Source organism: Pistacia vera, unplaced genomic scaffold (assembly GCF_008641045.1).
Source record: "Pistacia vera cultivar Batoury unplaced genomic scaffold, PisVer_v2 Contig317, whole genome shotgun sequence".
In the NCBI taxonomy this organism is placed as follows: Eukaryota; Viridiplantae; Streptophyta; class Magnoliopsida; order Sapindales; family Anacardiaceae; genus Pistacia; species Pistacia vera.
Genome location: NW_022196132.1, coordinates 1,475,649 through 1,498,050, shown reverse-complemented (window position 1 = coordinate 1,498,050; position 22,402 = coordinate 1,475,649).

Genomic DNA, 22,402 nt, shown 5'->3' with positions numbered 1-22,402 from the left:
GTCTGCATATGTAAAAAGAATCCACGCCATGTAAAAAAAAAAAAAAAAAAAAAAAAAATGTTTTTGCAGTGACAAAGCTAAATGTTAAACCCGCATTGGCTTTCATTTTACAAATAGAGTTGAATGGTTTCACAACAAGCTGAAAGGTAGCACTGCAATAAGACACTTCACATTTGATTATTTTAATTCTTTGCAAATTCTCTTAATGATTTAAATTAGAAGTGTTCAAAGCCGGTTAACCGATTTTGTGAACCAAACTGGTTTTTGGTTTATGAATTTTCTAAACTAAAACCAAACTAGTTTTAATTAAATATTTTATAATAACCGATTTTTTTATATTTTAATTTAATATTTTGATAATAAACGTTTATTAAATCAGCTCTATATCTCGTAAATCGATAATCGAACCGGAAAATCAATTTTTGTATTTCTTTGAACTAAAACCGCAGAAAAACAGGTTCAGTTGGTTTCGCTTTTTTTTTAACACCCCTAACTAAACGAGCCTTTATGTGTTACAGAAATTTGAAACTCAACTTCATAGGATTATGATTATACTAGGTTGTATCAAGTGTATATCAACTTCTGAGAAAATCCAGATAATTACAAAAGCTTTAACAAGTAAATAAGAAATAATCACCATTACACAAAAGGGCAAAAAATATATTGGTCTTCTGTCTTTGTGGCACTGATTTTTTGTAGCTTTATAACATTAGCTGAGGCAACGGGTGTGAATGAGTGTCTAACTTCTTATCAGTAGATTACAATGCAGATAATACTGAAAGTTTCTAAAACCAAAACTCATTTATGGAGTCAGAAAATATATTCAAAATTGGGAAGGGCTCAATGTTGCTGTTTAATACACTCTTTTAAAAGATTATGAACATATTTGAGCTCTAAATTCCTTAAACATTGGCTAACAAAAACATCTTCATCTTCATTTTCTATTAACGTTTCAGCTGCCTGATATACTGAAAGTTTCAGAATCAAGTATTTCATCTTGATAGCTCAAAGACACAGATATCTCCTTGCTTCAAGTTCTCCTCTTTTAAAACTCTACACCATCCTTTGTTAAAAGAAAACTCTGCAATCACCTGCCTGATTTGGACCTCAACATAACTCTTCCATCAGAAGCCTGTAGTTTAATATCTGACGTTTCTACCAAATACTTGTCCACAAATTCATTGGCACAATTGCAAAAGCCAAAAATAATAACGAATGAGACGTTAATGATAAGTGACGAGCAACGCTATGTTTACAACTAAGTCCTATAACCAGAAAAAAACAAGGTCAGAGTGGTTATTATACAAAATTTTATATAATTTTTGTTGGTTGTATGACTTAACTGTAAGCAAAACAATATTGAAGTGGATATGAGAAGATTAAGGCAACATTTATCTAATAACTACCACACGGGGTTCGTTCATCTTATGAGATCGTAAATAAACATGAAAGAAGATTTCTTGGCTTCAACAATCTGGCGAAGTGGATTGCTCTCTGTCTGTCTTCTTTAGAGAGAAAGCTACATTTAATAGTTATGTAATTCCCATTTCTTCAAGTAAAGCTAAAAAATTATGTGTATCTCATAATCTGTTCATTATCTCGCGCTTTTTAACCATTTTACTTGTTTCCAGGCTTCAAATTTGAGTTGTCCGCATTGCATTGTGGGTTATTGCATTGCATTATATGGATAGTAAATTTCGCAAGCAGTCGAATCGAAAATAAGAACCTGGAATGTTGAATTCTTCACATATTTGAAAACCAAGAAGTATCCAACAGAGATTGAATGATGTTGAATAAAGTCGTCCCAACCATCCTGAAACAAATTTTCCTCCCATCTTTTGTCAGCCTCACCAGCCAAACCTGACCATTGGGAACTTCCAGCGTTGCAATATCAGCAAGTTCATTCCCAAACTTCTTTACAAACATTTTGGAATCCCCTGTGATCAAAAAAAGGGTCAATGAATGATGGACATTGACATAATCTCAGTGCAGCAAAGAATAAAAAAAGAAGTTGTGAATTACCAGCTTCTTCTTGCCAGGGTAGAGGGAAGGATAACCTTGAAGAAATGTGGCGATTTCTCCATCAAAGAATCGATGTAACGGGTTCTACTTTCTTCAAGCACAAGCCATTGTTTAAGTTACCCGAGATGAAGCTATGGGGTTGTTAACACATAAGTTTAGGCATGAAAAAGTTGCATATACTTCGTTTCTGGTTGATTAATTATTAACCCTTCAGAAGTGGACCTTTTTTGGGAGATGTTTGGACTTCCAATGAGTGATAATGGAACTCTATTTCCAACTTCCAGGCACCAACTCTTACACAGTTTTTTTGACTTCCAATGTTTTGAATCAAAGCTCATTCTATATGGAGTACAATTAGGGGTTAAATCGAGTCGAGTCGAGCATTGGTAAAGAGAACTAGATCGATCATTACAATACCAAAGTTTGAGTTCGAGTTCAAGCTAGATCAAGCCTGAGAAATCAAGTTCGAACTCAAACTCGGTACTTGAATTGGAAAATCGAGTCGAGTTCGAGTAGCTCGCGAGCGGCTCGACTCGATTTTTACTCCTAAGTACGAATAATACCGTATGTATTATGCCACGTTATTGGAAGTAGGAGTAAATTTAAAAGAGAGTAAAGCATGCAGCTGAATGTGCACAAGAGTATTAAATTTTTGATTCCAATAACCTTAATATGGAAGACACCCACAGGAAGAGTCTAGCAACTAATATCAAGCATGCAACTGAAAAATATGCATAAGGGTATTAAATCCTTAATATTTTAAGGCATCTGAAAAAACTTTTAAGTACTGAGTCACAGAAAATTGCTAAGCAGCTCAAATGGAGTCTTTGCCATATTAAACAACATCTCTGGAGGAATGGCAGAAAATAATAGAATCCGCGATATCATATAACATGTGAACAGACAAAATTATGCCTAAATTTCATGTATACTAAACTTTCTTAGCACCCAAATGATTGACTAGAAAATCATCAAAAATAAATAAACTTGGAGTTCATGCAGAGGAACGATCTTCCATGCAGAATAGAACAATAGATTAATTTAATCAAGACGCCGTCGACATGTTTTAAGGACATAAAAAGACATCTTGCTTAATTTTCCTTTCAAAGTTAGGTAGCTCTTCGCATGCAAAATCAAAACTGCAATACTTTATGTTTATGTTTCGTAGCCAAGAAACTTTCAGGAAATGAAAGTGCATGTATGGTGTCATGTAGCTAAGTTAAAAGAAAAAAAAAGGTCTTGTTTTTCTTATTTTAACCAAACATTCAGCAGAGCAAGGAATAAAAGTTATGACTTACCAGTTTTTGACTTCATGGGAGGAGAGTAGGATAACCTTGAAGAAATGTGAACAGGCAAGAGATTCACCTCTCTGCCAGACCAGAGCCATTTATGTAGTTAATTAGCATTTACAGATGACTGCTATTACAGCTTTAGACTTTCTGCTTCTCAAACTCTTGTTCTGATGCTGTGATGCACTTTATTTTATTACAGTAATCAAGAAAAGATACTGACTGTTATACTTTAAATGCTATCAGCTTGGAATTTAATGCCATTCTGGAAGTTGAAGTTTAACATTAAGATACGAAGACAATATTAAAAACTAACATGAAGGCAGCAAATATCCACTAATCCAAATTACAGGTTTTTTTTTTTTTTTTTTTTTTGTGCCTGATATTCGAGTTAATAATGTGGTTGTTGCAATTTAATTCCGCACCAAACTCATTTATTTGAAATGGGAAGGCTCAGTTCTAGTTCCAATTCCAACACTCCATTTAATGCCTAGTGTTTTTTTTAGAGCAAACAACTTTCCCCAACCCAAGGTTTGTCTGAATGACCTTTTCACCCCAAAAGTTCAAAATACTACTTTCCTACTTGAATATTATATTTCGTAATACTCAAAGCCAATTCTCGTGACAAAAAATTTTCTTCATTACCATCATTTAAACCTCCGATCTTTTCATGTAAAACTCCTTACTCCGACACCTGATTTCTCGTTGATTACAGGCTGTCACAAATTTAGGGTTTCTTAGGTCTTAGATGATTTTAGCTGATTCTGACGGGAATATTCAATCGGGCAGTATCATTCGATCCGACCTCCACTTTACAAAAATCCTCTTACCTTGGCTCTTGGAAACTTGTCGAATGCCGGTGAATAAGGGAATAGAAGTGTATTTGGGAATCAATAGAATATAAAATTGGGTGAAAAAGTGGTATTTTGAAACTTTTGGATTAGAAGGCTTTAAGGAAAACCTTGGGTAGGAAAAAGTGAGTTTGAAATGGAAGATCAGTAGTTCCAAGTTCCAACGCCCTTCATTTAATGCCTAGTTTTAGAAACCAGCATTGTTCACTTAGTATTTCGCCATAAATTGAAATCAACAAACTTTCAATGCTGTTATTTAATAAGGCCTTAGTCAAAGAGGAGAAGCTGAGTTATATATATAAAAGTGAATACTTAGGTAGGTTGTTCATCAAGTAAACATTTTGGAAGCTTTAGAATTGTTCTATTTTAACACATTGGATGATAAACCAATCAAATATCATAAATTTAGTCATTTTTCGGTCATGATTTGTGATCATGGCCACTTTTGGTTTTGTCGGTGCACAGTCGACTATATATGGCCAGTCGTGTGCCATTTTGTCGACTATCGGTGGTGGCTGACAGTGGCTTAAGGTGGGTGACGGTGATTTGTTACAAATTAAAGTTTTATATGATTTGGTTATTTTAGCAAAATTTTAAATGTAGGGGGTTGAAAGAAATTCTAATGTATATATATAAAGCGGAATACCCTGCAGGTTGTTTGTCATGTGACACTTGGAAGCTCTAAAATGCTCTATTTGACACATGGATTGACAAGCCAACAAATTGCTTTATCTTGTACATTGGATTCGTATTTATTGCTTATCTATAATTATTATTTATTAGTTAATTAAAAAATAGAATATGTATTAATATTAGTAATAATAATAATATAATAATATAGGTACATTGCATAGCATTCTAAAGGTTAACCATAATGACACTTGTTTTTTTATTATCATGTGGTTGATTTATTGGTAATGATATAGACAATATAATTGCTACATTGAATTCCAAAGTCTAAAATAATTAGACATACAAATTGGATTACATAGGTGCATCGCATTGATTGTATTAATAATTAATAATATATAATTATATATGTGCATTACATTGACATTTTAAAGGCTAACCATAATGACACTTGGATTTGTGATTGTCATGTGGTTGAATTTTATTGGTGATGAGGACAATATTAATTGCTACATTAGTATTCCAAGGTCTAAATAAATAGACATAAAGATTGGATTAGATAGATACATTGCATTGGTAGTAAAAACATACCTATTTATAATAATTATATAGGGGATTGTATTGATATTGCAAACATTTCTTCGTATTCAATCATATTTAATTGTGTTCATTCAAAATGTTTAAATGGGGTTATAAAGGGGCGTATGTTTAGTTATGTATTATCGCAATATGTTAGTTGGTGTCAACAATACGTCTGGTCTTTTGTAATTGTTTATAGGTTATGTTTAGTTTGTGCAATAATACATCTGTTTTTATGATTTTGTAATCGATGACTTTTATTTATTATATTTTTGTTGTGTTTACAGGTCAAAGATTATGAATTGACAGGAATAAAGGAAGGATGTCCGATTGACAATGGACAAATGAATTGTTATTTTGATTTGTTTTCTAAACTGTAAGTATATCTTCTAACTATTTTAATACGAAATTGTAAGCAGAATTTGATTAGTCTATCAATGGAAATGAGGGTATCAGTGCGATATTGATGTCCTTTTTTATCAATAATGCTACAGACACCGACACTTTGTACCAAAATATTAAACCGAACGACGTGTCACGAGTCAGACGAGCACGTAGCATGTTAAGAAATATTTCGCAAATGAACGGTCCATTTTTATGGACGGCCATTCATTTGAAAGGACAAGCGTCCTACTTATTGGACGGAGTCCACTATAGGACGCCGTTCATAGTTAAATTAAAAAAATTGATAACAAAACATAGACGCTCATCATATATTATAGACGAGCATCCCTGTTAATGGAGGCGTTCCTATTTTATAGACGCCCATTCATTGTAAATTAAAAAAAAAAAAAAAAAAGCAATGGATGCCTGTCCATTAAATAGGGACTTGTCTACAATAGAATCTCCTATTTCCCACAGTGTTCTCTATTTCTTCTTCTAAACTCCATTGCTATTTACTTTCCAAACACAAACACTAAGTAAATAGAAGTTATCACGTGAACTATACATCAATACAGTCAAAGGGTCACCATCTGCAATAAAAAAATAAAGTAAAGAAACAGATGTCATGCATACATCAATGCAGTCAAGGGGTCCACATCTAAAATAAAAAAAATAAAGTAAAGAAACAGGTGCCATGAATGTTCACAGACTTTGGCTAAAAGAATCGGATGCTCTGTTTTCAAATTTTTTTTAATTGAAACAATGGACAAACTTCCATCAATAGGGCATTTGTCCATTAAGTAGGGATGCCGTCTATAATATATGGACGGGTGTCCATGATTTTTTATTAAATTTTTTTAATTAAATATGGACGAGCGTCCTTATAATGGACGATGGTCCAATAAAAATGGACGATTGTCCATATTTGATGGACGGCCTTTCATTCGCGAAATATTACTTAACCGTTATGGTGCTTGTTTGGCTCAGGTGATACACGTTCAGTTTAACATTTCGGTAAAAATGTCAGTGTCCGTAGCATTATTCCAAAGTAAATAGTTGTAGAAACTCCATAATATTGCAATTCAACAAGATCCTATTTCAACTAACTGTACCCAACCCAACCCTTGACAACAGTACCTACAGAAAAATTCTAAATATTTTTCAACATTTCATAACACATCTGTTCTTGAAAGCATAATATTTATATAAAACATTAGCAGAGTTTGATGTGGAAACTTAGACAAAACTATAGCCCTACTTCACTGGTCAGCCTGATTTGGTTCTTGGTTGGTGGGGTTGGCTCTGTGACCATCACCTCGTTTAATATGCACCAAAATTTTATTCTTTGTCCCACCTGCTTCCAGGAAATTCACATATGCAAAGATCATTTTTTCCACATCGTTCCACTAGCAGACTGAGCCCGTCCTGTAACCAGGTTGAACCATCCTTCCAGCGCATAACCTTTTCCAGACCATTCCCTCTCCAGCTCATCATGAAAGGTTACATGTTCAGCTAATTTAATTCTAAAATCTCTCAAGACATAAGATGGAACCAACTGCAATATTGAATAAAAAACTTACATTAGCAACTATATATATTGTTAATAAGCAAAATAACAATCATGGCTTGACCCCATAAATTCAAGCCAATGAAGTCATTTACATGGGGTTTCTAAATGGTGCAAGAAATCATTATAATGCCAGCAACTTTTCTTATTATGAATTAAAACAATGAGAATTCAGCCCCCATGTCAAGCAGGAGTACCAAATCCTAACAAATGACAGAATTAGCATTTCACATATTAGTTTAATGATAAAAAATGAAAATAACGGCTAATGCAAATCTCACCATCACTTATTGACTTACTAAGCAAGATCAGGTATTTTAGTATAGATGATTTTAGCTTGTTACCAGTAGGCTTTTCCTAGTTTTTTTTAGCTTTGACACAAAATAGGGATTTTGACGATGAACATATTCTTACTTCCTTTCTAGTCAATGTTAGACTATCAGAAGCTTCAGCAGAAAATCCAGGAGCCCTGTACTATCAGAAGCTTAGCAGAAAATCCAGGAGCATCTGCACCAAATCTCACTCCATCCATTCTTACTAATTCAAAATGATCCACTGTTAGGTAACTTTCTCCTACAAATGTGTATTTGATTGTTTCTCATTTTGATTAGGTTTGTTTCTTATATACGCTTGAAGCTCAAATGTACATATATAAATATAATGGAAAATACACGGCTGAGTGTGGAAGCCAAGCCAAAGATATCTCAGCCTCCTGTTGAATTATTAAGATTTTACATGGTATCAACCTAACATCCTATCAGCTCAGCTTTCATTTAATCCTTCTTCAGCTCCGCATCATCCAAATTGCCACCAACAACGACACCCCATTCACTGAACCTATCTTACCACCAATACCACCACTATTTGTTAAGCTAGCTGGCTCCACAAATTATTTGCATGGAAAATGCAGTTTCTTAATCTCCTCCGAGGATATGACTTAGTTGGCTTCATTGATGGTACTGCAGCTGTCCTCAAAAAATATTGCCTCTAGTTCATTAAATCCTGCCTATGTTGTTTGGCAGAAGAACAGATGTTGTCTCCTTGGATGGATCCTTGCATCTCTTTCGGAAAAAACTTGTTTCCACTGTGTTATGGATTGGAAACGTCTAAGCAAGTCTGGACTGCCCGTAGACTCGTTTTCTTCTAAATCACGTTCCCAAATTTCCCATCTTAAACGTCAACTTCAAACATTGACTCAAGGTACAACTCTGTTCCGAAATCTTGAAAATGCCAAAAGTCTTGCAAATCAGTTGGCAGCAGCTGGTAAGCTGTTGACGATCAAGCCTTGATCTTTTCTTCTTGGTGGCCTGCAATCATCCTACACACCTTTTATCACCTCTTTACTTTTGCATCCCGTGAAACTGACTTCACTTTCGAAGACTTTCAAGCCGAATTGCGGGCTATGAAAATCTTCTAGATGACCATCACTCTATTCCTGGCACAGATAGTACTCACTTTGCAGTTGCTGCAAACAAGTCTAAGGCAACTACTTATGTGAAAAGAAAAGGACCTCCACTTCCTCCACCAAAATGCAAAATGCAGCTTCTCTAATTATCGGCCACACAGCAGACTAGATCTAATCCTCCAAGCTCCCAACAATCGCCCGGTTTGTCAAATTTGTGGTAAATCGCCATACTGTTTTGATTGTTTTCACTGTTGTGATTATTCATATCAAGGTCGGTTTCCTCCTCAAGATCTCGCATCAATGGTGGGCTGAGACTAATGTCGCATTTGATCATCAAGTTGGTACATGGACAACAGCATTAATGCCCATATTACATCAGAGCAACTAATCTCACTCATCAGCAGCCCTTTCGGAATCAGAAACTGTAACTATCGGAAATGGTTCAGGTATGCAAGTTCTAATACTAGTTCTACCACCTTTAACTTCGGCCAATCCCATTTTCATCTAAATAAAATCTCCATTGCCTACAAGCAGTTACCATTCTATCTCTATCAATCAATTTTGTTTAGATAATAATTGTTACTTTATCTTAATGCTAATGATTTTCGGAGGAGAAAACCTGACTGGCAAATTCTACTTCAAGGTGTGGTTGAAAACGACCTATATCCACTAGTTGGGTGCAAAACTTCTATAAGAGCTCACATGTCTTTCAGCAATAATAGGGGTTCGAGCTAATGCAGACATTTGGCACTCAAGACTAGACATCCCTCTAGTGTCGTTTAGAAAGTTTGTTTCGTTTAAATAAACTCTCGGTCAAAGGTTCCTTCGAAATAAAATTGAGTTTTGCTCAGCTTGTCAACTTGGCAAAGCTAAGCACACTACCTTTCCCAAAGTCTAGTAGTCAGTCTTCTGTTCCTCTTGCCTAATCACTCTGATGTATGGGTTTCCCCTGTAAGATCACTTGGTGGTTGTTCCTACTATGTTTGTTTATTGATGATTATTCGAGATATCCGGGCTATATCCTTTACATAGAAAATCTGATGTGTTTGAAACTTTGTTAAATTTAAAACCATTGCAGAAAAAATTTTCTCCACATCATAAAGCAACTACAAATAGATAACGGTGGAGAGTTTACTTCCAACCAATTTAAAAATTTTCTGACTGCACGAGGGATATTCCATAGGTGACTGTCCCACACTTCTCACAAAAAATGGAATTGCCGAGCGAAAACATAGACAAATCCAAGAAATGGGACTACACTTCTAGCTCAATCTAGTTTGTCCCCCAAATTGGGTTGATGCGTTATACTTCATTGTTTTTAATAAACAGATTGCCTACCAAAGTCTTAGGTAATGTGACACCTTATTTTTACTTCATAAAACTGACGCCACTTATATAGTAACGTGTTTTTGGATGCGCTTGTTATCACTCCTTCGACCATATAACGCATAAGCTGGCATTCCTTAGTAAAAAGGTCTCTTCAAGCTATTCCAACTATAAAAAAGGATATAGGTGTCTCGACTTAGCCACTAAACGGGTATACATTTCACAACATGTATTTGATGAGAAATCTTTCCAGCTAAGGAACTAGCCGAGTCCACACAATCTCGAAAAAACAAATCCTACTGCAGGTGAACCTGATAATTCCTAGTTCAGTATATTAGTAACTTATTATATAACGTTTCTGCAAGTGTGCTATCTCCAAATGATCCTTCTCCCCTTAGTTCAAATGCCACTTCTTGCGGCAACAACTCTACCCACCAATCTCCACCTTGCGTCCAATGATTATTCTAATCCTCCTCCTACTTTACATTGTGAAATCCCATTGAACCAGAAATTGTCATTCCACTAATATCTCTTCCACAGGTACCGCTAGAACCGATAATACCTCACCAATCCAATTGTCAGCCTACCTCCACTCAAATTCAAACTTGTTCCAAAACAAGTCACTCTCGCCCAAAATCATTTCCTGAGATAATATTCTATAACACCCGACATCCTTTGCAAGCTTTTTTGCAGTCTTGGATACTCTTGAACCAACATCCTACACTAAGCAGTTTCAGATCCAAATGGCGTGTGCAATGGGAAGGGAATTTGATGCATTGATGGAAAAGGGATGTGGTCTTAGTCCTCGCCCCCTGATAAACACATTGTCAGGAACAAATGGGTATACAAAATTAAGAGGAGACCAGATGGCAGTATTGAAGTTTTAAGGCCAGACTCGTGGCCAAAAAGGTATGATCAAAAGAGTGGTGTGGACTATCATGAAACTTTTTCACCCGTGATTAAGCCAACTACTATTGACTAGTTTTGGCTATTGCAGTTCATTTTCATGGCCCATCGACAATTGGATGTGTCGAATGCATTCTACATGGGTTCTAAATGAAGAGGTGGTGTTTATGGAACAACCAAAGGTTGTTGATGAAACCAACCAAACTATGTTGCAAATTACACAGTCTCTTTAGGTCTTAAACAAGCCCCAAAGCTTGGTTTCGACGATTATCACAGCAACTTATTGAGCTGGTTTTCAAGAATCCGTCAATGACTACTCTCTGTTTACTCTACATACTGATAATGTCAAAATTTGTCTTAATCTATGTCGATGATATTTTGGTGACAGGATCTGATGCCCAGAAATTACCAAACTCATTCGACATTGCAGAGTATTTTTCATGTCAAGGATCTTGGTTGCTGTCTTATTTTTAGGGCGGAGGCTGATCGGAGCTCATAAGGACTGCATTTATGTCAAAACCAAGTACATTTGTGATCTCTTAGATAGAACTCAAATGGTGGTGCCAAGCACTTGCATCGCCTACGGTAGTAAGTACCAAACGTCCAATCAGAAGGAGGACCTCATATCTGATCCTTTAATTATCGGCAAACCATTGGGGCACTACAATACGCACACAACACGTCCCGATATTTCTTATGCTGTAACCAGCATGTCAGTATAGCACCAGCCAAGAACTCCACACGGCAGGCTATGAAGCGAGTTCTTCATTACTTAAAGGGCACTGTCACACCAAGGACTGTTCTACACACCATTCTCTACAATTACATACCTACTGCGACTCGGATTGGGTAGGCAATCCAGAGACAGAAGGTCTACTAGCGGCTATGGAGTTTTCTCGGCAGAAAACTTGGTTTCCTAAAGCTCCAAGAAACAACCGTGGTCTCTCGTTCGAGTACCGAAGCTGAGTAGAGTTCAATGGCCTCGCTACAGCTGAAGTATACTAGATTAGAATGCTTTCAAAGAATTGGCTATCGGTCTAGTCCATACACCAACTATATGGTGCGATAACATTGGGGCATTGCACTTGCTTCAAATCTGGTGTTCCATGCCAGAACGAAGCACGTGGAAATTGACTAGCATTTTATTCAGGAGAAAGTATGCACACAATGATATTAAAGTCCAACATGTCTAACCAGGATCAATAGCGGATCTCTTCACCAAAGGCCAAACTGCACAACGTTTTCAGTATCTAAAAGAGCAAATAATGGTCTGCCAAAACCCATTAATTCAAGGGGGGGGTTAGACTATAGAAGTTAGCAGAAAATCCAGGAGCATCTGCACAAATCTCTCATCATTATGTACTAACTCAAATGATCCACGTTAGCGTAACTTTTCCTACAAATGTGTATTTTGTTTCCTCATTTTGATTAGGTTTGTTCCTTATATACGATTGATAGTCAATTGTACATATATAAATATAATGGAAAACTACACGGCTTGAGTGTGGAAGCCAAGCCAAAGATATTTCATCCTCCTGTTGAATTATTAAGATTTTACAATCAAGTTCTCGAGACGTTCTTGCCCTGACATCGGCACTTTTCTGGATCCTTCTCGAAAAAATTAACAATGAGTTTCATTTATCTGCACAAATCCTATTACATATCTCTAGAGCATTCATACATGCACAATAGAATTATTTTGGAATGAAAAAAAAAATACTGATGTTTACACATCATTTTACAAATCTTTTACCTCTTGCTTCAATGTAGTTGTTCTTTTGGGCTCTTCTTCCGTTTCCTTCTCTCTTCTTCTTATCACTTTGTATCACTGTTACTAACGTGATCATCATCAAAATCAGTACCTACATCGGTAATTTCGTGCTCCTCCTCTTTTCCTCTCATATCAATGCCCACATGAGGACCAGTTCATTCTTCTCACAGCCAGATTTCCCCAATATTTTAACATTAAATCCACATCACCATGTATTGAAAAACTAAAAAATCTCCAGACACTAAAGAATTGTCTTTCACAACTGGTGCCAGCCATTTGCAAAATAAACTATTGTCAGTTATTTTCATATGCAAACTTTTCCGTGTCGAGTACCGAATATAAATGGCAGAGGAAAGGCTTTATGCGCAGAAGAATTACCTTTGCAGTCTGTACCAGCAACTTGACAAGGAGAGGTCCGAATTGCACATCGCACGTCAGAGGGCGACCCGGATATGCTATTAAATGCTGTCTTGAACAGAGTGAACCAGATAAAACGGAAGTCATGGGTATTCAATGATATGGAAAAAGTGGCCAAAGGATTTGGAAGGACCTCAAAAAAAATTCTGGAGGGAAACACTATGATCTGGAGATTGATGACTAAAACAAACAATCCTTGTGGTTGTGGATCGACTTTGTCAGACTATCATCAAACTTCACTGTTGAAACATCTTCTTGATGCTTAGAACTCATCACAGTACATTCTTTCTAGCATTATATCATGGCTTGTACGAAATTTCAATCTAATTAGATTGCGGGTGGGGTGCAACAGAAAGGGAGCTGAAAATCCATTGATTGATGTCAAACGTTTGATTCTCCACGAAGTGAAAGGAGGTGTTGCATAGGCAATACTAATTGATGGTTGTATCAGTCTGTGGCAAACCAATGAGGGCCTTTAGTTGACCTCGTTGAAATTTTGTTTTGATTAGAGCTCTGCTAACCCACGGTAGTCATTCTGTAATGGGTAGTGAAGGAAATGTATAAATGAGAAACTGTTGCCACATTCAGTTTTACAGAACCAATGACAGGGCTGTGCTCGATGTTTGTGGATGGCCTGTCGTGTGGTGGTGTAACATTGCCTATTTTTATGGTAGTCACCGTTTCTTAAAGCTGCTGATCGTGAGCACAAGCTCGTAGAATGAGTCTGTCATCTCTTAGGGAATGGCTTATTTCAGAATACAGCGGCAACTTTTCTATACTGTGGTTACTATAATAGTCAGTCTATGGTTAGAGGCTTTTATCACGCCAATATCCTCTGATTTCCAGCAACCTTGGAGCGATTTTGAGATTGCATATCAAAACTATTCAATATGGTCATACATGCAATGCATCATTAAATGTCAATCATAACATGTAAAAGACGATTGAAAACTGTTAAAATTTGTTTCTTTAGAATTTTACTCTTCACATACTAATTTGTGCATATATGTAAATGAAACATAATTAACATCAAATAATGTTGTAGAATGAAAATTAACGAATCCACAAATCATAAAAGAATTATAAATGAGTTATTATATATACTATGAACGGAACAAATTCTGCCCAAGTGAAAAACATCAAACTAGCTTCAAACCCAAATAATTTTTCCAGAAAACACAAACAAAGAGAAAAGAAACTAAATGGACATGGGAAAACCAAATATATTTGTCTTTTTGCTAAAACCAATAGTACATGAAAGCTCTCCAAAGCAAGGAAGTTTGTATGAGTTGCCAGAGAAACCTTGTTGTCTCAGCAACATCTCCAGCTTCTTCGGCTTCAACCAAATCCAATCCAGAAAAGACCATACAGAAGCTAAAAGGGCCGCAAAAACAAAGGAGAATACGATGGATGTAACTGATATCTCCATTTTCAAGAAGGAAGCGAGAGAAGAGAAGAAAGAAATATGTGAAAATAGATGGTGTATGGAGATGCATTCCTGGTTTTATATTCAACAGGAGAGTTCATTTTTGTTCGAAATTAATGGCTAATTAAAAAATAAACAAGGTTTTTTTAAATAAGCAAATCCACTGCACGAAAGTCATCTTTCATTAGTGACATAATATCATCTTGTATTATTAATATTATTATATTTAGTTGTCAGATTTTGAAAATCTTTCAATAAAAAAAATAATCATAGTAGTTATGTAGATAGTAATATAAATACCACAACTTTATTAAGTATTCTAAGATTATTTAGTAATCTTAATTTTATTATAATTTTACCTCTAACAATAATAATATAATATTAAAAAAGAAAGACAACTTAATAATCTATATAACATACCCACTAATTTATTTATTCCAACAAAACCTATCAATATAACATACTTATTAATTTATTTTTGTTATGGATATGACCACTTTTATTCTTCTTAGATACTTATTTAGAGGTAATTAAATGAAGAGTAAACGACATATTCCCACCTAAGGTTTGACGAAATCCTAAGTTAGTACCATTGGTTCCATTTATTCCAGATTATCACCCTTAAAGTGACGGAAAAACGTTTGATGTAACAGTAAAAGGGTAAATTGGTCATTTTACATGGGTGGCACACGTTAGCAAACCACCGCCTCTAACAGTCCTCCGGCGCACATTAGCAGCCGTCATTCACGAAGTTTTTCACTCTTTTCCGGTGATTCTTCCACCCAAAATCACCCTTGTCACCACCATTTGAACCCTCATCCTCCCCTCTACAAAACCATACCATTCACAACCCCTCATCACTCGCCGATCTCCGGCCACGGCAACGAAAAATAGCTGATGAACACGAACTCTCGGTCGGCGACTGACGACGAAACGGTTGCTAGGAACATAGGGGTTTTATAGATTTGGAGACGGTGGTTGCATTGGTGGTGTCCAACTAGATTTTCACCGTCGGAATCGATCGGAATCCGGTGAAGAACACCGAAAACCTAAGCCTAACGGTGTCGGCGATTGGAGGGGCAAATGAGTCGGGAACCAGAGGGGTTTTGGACAATAGACTACAGGGAAGGTGATGGAGGTGACCAGAGGATTTGACGTCACCGGAAACAGCCCAGATCGGGCTATTTCCGACGAGGGTGTATAATGACCGAGGGTGTTTTTGATATAATTTGAAAATAAAATAGTAAGTTTTGTAATTCTACTAATTTAGGGGTTAAAACATAATTTATTAATTTATGGTTAACGGCATTATGGTAATTGCACTCTCTAAACCCCAAAAAATTCATAACACTGTTATTTTAAGGGGTGGTAATCTTGAATAAATGGAATCAATGGTACTAACTTAGGATTTTGTCAAACCCTGGGTGAGAATATGTTCGTTTACTCTTAAATGAATTGCATAGTTTTGGTAAAACTACTAGATAGAGGAATTAAAAAGGTATTAGTTGTCGAATAAATGTTTATTAAATTATGTTTATAATTTTTTTTATAAGTACTAAATTAAATTTATTAGATAAGTACGGTGAATTATTTTATAAACATAAAACTAAATTATGTCATTGCGTGGGTGTCATGATGAAGCAAGATATATTTTATGATTTACTAAAAACAACATTCGTCATTGCGTGCGTGTCATGGCAGGTTTTTTAGTTTTCCGTTTACATTACTATCATAAAATTAATAAAGATGAACGGTTCGTAAAAAATAGAAAAAATTAAAGTATATATAATTAGTGACGTTAAAGTGATCAATCTAGTTTATACAATATTATAATCAAAACTAAAAGGTTTTTTTTTTTTTTTTTTTTTTTTTGGACACTTAATAGAATTAAATTGCACTAAACATTTAATAATTTAAGATAGTGATGTGTTTGTTTCTTTTTTAATTAGTCAAATTTATTTTTTTAATTAACAATTACTAATATACTCTTATTAAGATATTATAGAAGAAAATTTTGGTCAATTAGTACTGAAATCCGATTGCCAGAATCCACCACTGGCCAGTAACTAGAAATTTTTTTTTTTTTTTTTTTTTTTTTTTATGCATAAAAAAGTGAATTGATATCAAAATGATCTTCTTTGAATGACTATCAACTATGTAAATTTCAATTGAATAAAGCTGGCGTTGGTCGGGATCTGAAGGATGTGTGGCATCTAAAATTTCTCAATCAGATCCGGACCAAATGAGCATCTATTGATAAAAAGAAACAATTGTAAGGACAGACAAAGGGTGAAAATACAATCAGTTTTGTACCAACTTTGTTACCAAAGCTCGCCAAATATTTTCAGGTGATCGGAATCCAATGCCATCATCGTGTTCCAACAATTGGAAGTTGCATTTTTTAATAAGATAAAGTAGTTTAAAGATATTTTAAATGAAATAAATGAGAAGTCTATTTTAACATTTTATTTAAATTTTTATTTGTTATCATTTAGGGGCATTTGAGGTAACTAAACTTATGTAAAATACATTCAGATTTTAGAATGAAGTTATAAAGTTTTACTTTTTATGTTCAGTGAAAAGTTCTAAAAATAATGACAATTTGAAAAAAAAATAATAATAATAAAAACTCTAATTCTGAGAAAAACAACACACCCTACGTATTAATTGAAATACTAAATTTTGTGTAAAATCATATAGGCCCATGTTGTGGTTGACTGGTTGTATGGTTATACACGAGCTGGAGCATGTACATAAGTTGGAGAAAGCTGAAAAGAGAAATTTGTAGAATCATTGCTAAAACTAGTTTTGATTCCACCAATGCAAAGTTTTGTCCGACGCATATTCTAGGACCCCAAGCGGAGAATGAGACTTGATCTTCTTTGAGGCCTTCAAACTCCTTAGGAAACTCTCTCCGGATTGAACTCCATTGCATTCCCCAATATTCTTCATCCTGATGAACTAGATTTCATTGAATGAGGTTGGGTCCCAAGTAAATAAAATAGCCACTTGTAGACCCCTATCATTAAGATTACCACCCCAATCTGCATTGGTATAGCATTCACATAGAAGGTAGCTGTTGGTTTGAACTGTACTCATGGAATTGAGTTCCTTTAATATACTGTAATACCCTTTTGCAAGCCTGCCATTGAAGCTTAATTGGGCTTGAAGAAATTGACTAGGCTTATTCATTGTGAAGCTTATATCTGGTCTTATCAAAGTCAAGTATTGTACAGCCTCGATGATACTCCTATACAGACTAGGGTCTTTAAACAACTCACTATAAGAGGAGAAAAGTTCAATGCCAGTAGCCATGAGATTTGGACAAGCATGAGTATCTTGGATCTTTGTTTTAGACAGCAAATCGCTAATATACTTAGTCTGCTTCAAGTGAATACCTTCTGCATTTCTAGTGGTTTCCAGACCAAGAAAGTTACTAATAGATCCAAGTATTTTTAATGAAAATTCACTGTTTAGATTTGCTAAAGTTGTAAAATAGAGGCATTGTCTAATCCAGTAATGAGGATATCATCTGCATAGATGAGAATATAAAGAACTTGAGTTGTATCCTTAAGATTAAAGAGGCTTGAATCTGAAACTAAATTTTGGAATCCTCTATTCAATAAGGCTTGCTTGAGTTTGTCAAACCAAGCTCTTGATGCCTATTTGAGACCATACAAGGCCTTATCAAGTTTACACACATGAGAAGAAAGTTGAGGATGCTCAAACTCAATAGGCTGGCTCATGTAAACTATTTCACTCAAGATGCCATTGAGGAAGACATTGTTCACATCAACTTGTTGGATATCCCAACCTTTGGAAACAACAAGAGTAAAGATGATTCTAATGGTAGAAGGTTTGACAACTTGGCTGAAGGTCTCAATAGTCTAAACCAAGGGTTTGCTGAAACCCTTTTGCTACTAACCTAGCCTTATACTTGTGTAATGAACCATCAACATGATACTTGGTTTAGAAAACCCATTTATTACCAACAATATTCATGTTAGATGTCTTGGGAATGAGGGTCCATGTTTCATTTTTCATGAGGGCAGTGAATTCATCATGCATAGCCTTTCTCCACTCATTACAAGCAAGAGCTTCATTTACTGAGGTAAGTTCGGGTTGGACACAAGGAGGTGTCGAGGCTACAAGAACAATTCTATTTTGGTTAGCAAACTTGGCTCTGGTTATCATATGATGGACATTAGCAGGTGAAGGAGAGGTAGCTGGAGTGACTGATGTGTTAGAGGGTAGGTTATGAGTTGTTGGGAAGGACGGTAATTGGGTTGAAACAAGAGAATGGGAAGCAAAGAATTGAGATAAGGACAAATCAACTACATGACTACAGTCAATGTTCTGTCGAGACAAAGGAGCTTGTGTCTGGGTTGAAATGATTGAGGGCTTGGGTTTGTAAGGTATAGGTGGAAAACAAGTGAGGTCCACGATAAGTGGACTAGCAAGATATTGTCAAACAAACTTAGAAGATTGTGTTTGAGAGGTAGTTAACAATTGTGAGTTAGAGGAAGAAGTGAGTGACTTAGAAGATGAACAAGACTAAGAATTAAAGTTAGAATCAGAGGTTTGTAACACAACAAGAGATTGACTAGAAATAAGAGCAATGGAATGTGGAACTTGCTTACTAACTGCTATAAAAGAACAAGGTGAAGAGCAGGGCACTGTTGAAGGAACTTTGCTGCTTGGATCAGTTGCACAATTTATAAACAAAAGGAAAACTAGATAATGATGTAGGAAAAGGTGTACTACTAGAGGTCCCATGTGCAAAAGACTGAAAACCAGTGGCAAGTGAAAATTGTGTTTCATGAAATTGAACACTAGGAATTATAATGATTTTCTCTTCAACAGTGAGGCGTTTATACCATTTACGGATGAGATTAAAACCTACAAAAACACATTTAGAGGAGTGAAAACTCAGTTTGTGTTGATTAAAGTCTCTCAAATAGGGAAAACAACTGATCTATTTAATATACACAACTGAACCATTTATAAGCACACAGATAGGCAAACTGATCGACATAGACAATAATCCCTGCAGCTTACCAGCTTCTTCTCTTCCAGGGAAGAGGGAAGGATAACCTTGAAGAAATGTGACGATTTCTCCATAAAAGAATTTGATGTAACGGGTTCGCCTTTCCTTCTAGTGCAAGCCATTGTTTAGTTGCCAGAGATGAAGCTATGGTGGTGGTTGATAATGATATATAGGTTCAGGCTTCAGAATTTATATGTGCTGCATAAACTTTGTTTTCTGGTTGATCGTTTCATATACCCTTCAGAAGTTGCACTATTTTTGGGAGATGTTCAAAGTTCCAATGAGTGATAATGCAACTCTCATTTCCAACTTTCCAGGCACCAACTCTCACTGTGTTTAGACTTCCAATGTTTGAATCAAAGCTCATATTGATATATGGAGTAGAAATAATAAAGAGCTTTAAATGAGAAAAATTCAGTTCTTGATCATTTAAAAAAGCTTTTAAAAGTATTTATCACTTTCAATAAGAAGGGTAATGGTAATGGTAATTAGACTGGACTACTATCTCGACACTAACACTGAGTGTCATGACAACATAAGCTATAAAAATGATTGTGCATAAACACTATGATGTCCCGACATCAGAACTTAATGTAGCTATACAAAATTCGTAAGTTGATAAAAATACTTACAATATTTATCAGGATAGTCAATTATTGTAGGGGAAACGGAAAACTAGTTAAATTGTGCAGCCAATTATTAATGGTCAAGTCATCCTGGTGGAAAAGTTTCAAGTAAGATTTGTTAGTAGGGATGTTGATGGGCCGGCTATCGTATGGGTAAAAATAGATCGGACTTGAATCCATTGAAATAGAAAATCACAAACTACGGGTCCGTTTGTTTTGTTATTTTGGATAGGGTTTTGGGAATAATATTGAGTAGTTGAATAGGGGAGTATTACGAGGTAAAATTTAAAAATTAACAAAAAAAAAAACCCCTAGGTTTGCTAATTTAACTAAACACCCCAATATATAAAATTTTTGTAAAATGACAAAAACACCCCTACCCACCCATATTGCCAAATTCCGACCACCACCACCAGAATCTGGTCGAAAAATGGCGTTATCACATAGATCGGTCAGCTCTGATGGGTAGGGCGTCGATATGGCTTTTTGCGACCAGATTCACCATGGATTTGGCCGGAAAAGACTAGATCTACGACCAGATCTGGCCGTCGACAACCGCAAAAGTCCATATTTGGCCATCGCTGACAGCGAGTTCCGATCGTTTGTAGGCCGTTGTGACAGATTCCAGCTACCACCAATGGTGGTTACCGGAATCTGGCAAGTATGAGTGGGTGGGGGTGTTTTTGTTAATTTTTAAATCTTTTTTCTTGAGGTATTTAATGAAATTAATAAACTTAAGGGGTCTAAAAATAATTAAAGAACATACTAATATTTCTCAAATAATAAAATAAACAAGTATTTTGAGAATAAGATTGAGAATATGGATAGAAATAATAAGTCAAACGGAGCATATGGTGTTTGTGCTTGGTTTGGGTTCAAGAAGGAACAGTTGGGTTTTTTTTGCTAGGTGGGCTTTTTAGTTAATGGGGTTTGGGCCTGGAGTTTATAAGGGGGTGGATTGGGTTCTGTTTGGGCTGAAGGCAGGAGGCGAGCTTGTGGGCTGCTGCAAAGGAAGAGATTGGATTAAATCTTTGGGCTTCCATATGATAAAGGGCCCGGCTGCGAGTTGGGCAGGGAGAATTTCGGGCTGCTACTGTCTTCGGATTTCTGTGGACTGGGCTGGTGAGAGTCGGCCCTGGTTTTTCTTTCTATTGTTACGCTGGACTAAGCCTTGTTTTTTATGGGCCTGGTGATGGGCTCTGCAAAAATTGTCAACTTGGAAATTACAAACCCAATGCCTTCGTCAACTTGGAAATTAGTTACAGTACTCCAAAATTTTTAAACCATGCACACCAAGATTGTTTTTAGATATTGGGGTTGCTCAATTTTTTACAAATGACATAAATTGTTAACAACAAACTTTTTTCCATAAATAATAGGTAGAATCAATACAATGTTGCTATCTAATGCATTATTTTGAAAGGTTACGAGCCTTTTTTAGCATTAATCTTAACTGGGTAATACTACATTTACAACCCATTCTCACACTTATAATTCTGTAATTGGTTAGCTAGTAAATCAGTCTTGTCTGCTCGCTATAAGTCCCGCATGTCTAATTATGAGTTGACCAATTATAAACTTATCACATCGGGTTGTGAGAGAAAATTTATAAAAGTTTGTAAGATTAGGTTGTCACTCAATGTTTATAGTAACCTTAAATATTGGCTGACAAAAACATTTTTCATTTTCATCCTAACTTTGCAGCTGCAGGATATACTGAAAGTTTCAGAATGGAGTCTGGCAAGTGTTTGTGCTGGGAAAATGACGAGAGTACCAAGACAGGTTTTTGATATTTTATAATAAGCCGATTTTTTAATATTTTAATTTGATATTTTGATAATAAACCAGTTTACAAAACCGGTTTGATTAATCAGCTCCCTTATTCTAGTAAATTGGTAACCGAATCAAAAAATTGATTTTTTTATTTCTTTCAACTGAAACCGTTGAAAAACTGGTTCGGTTTGGTTTTTGCTTTTTTTTAGCACCCTTAATTAAAATAAGCCTTTACGTATTATAGAAATTCGTAACTCAATTTCTTGGGATTATGATATATACTAGGTTGTATCAAGAGTATATCAACTTATGAGAAAATGCAAATAATTACATAAGCTTTAACAAATATGTTAATTTGCCTATTAATCCAAATCAATCACAGC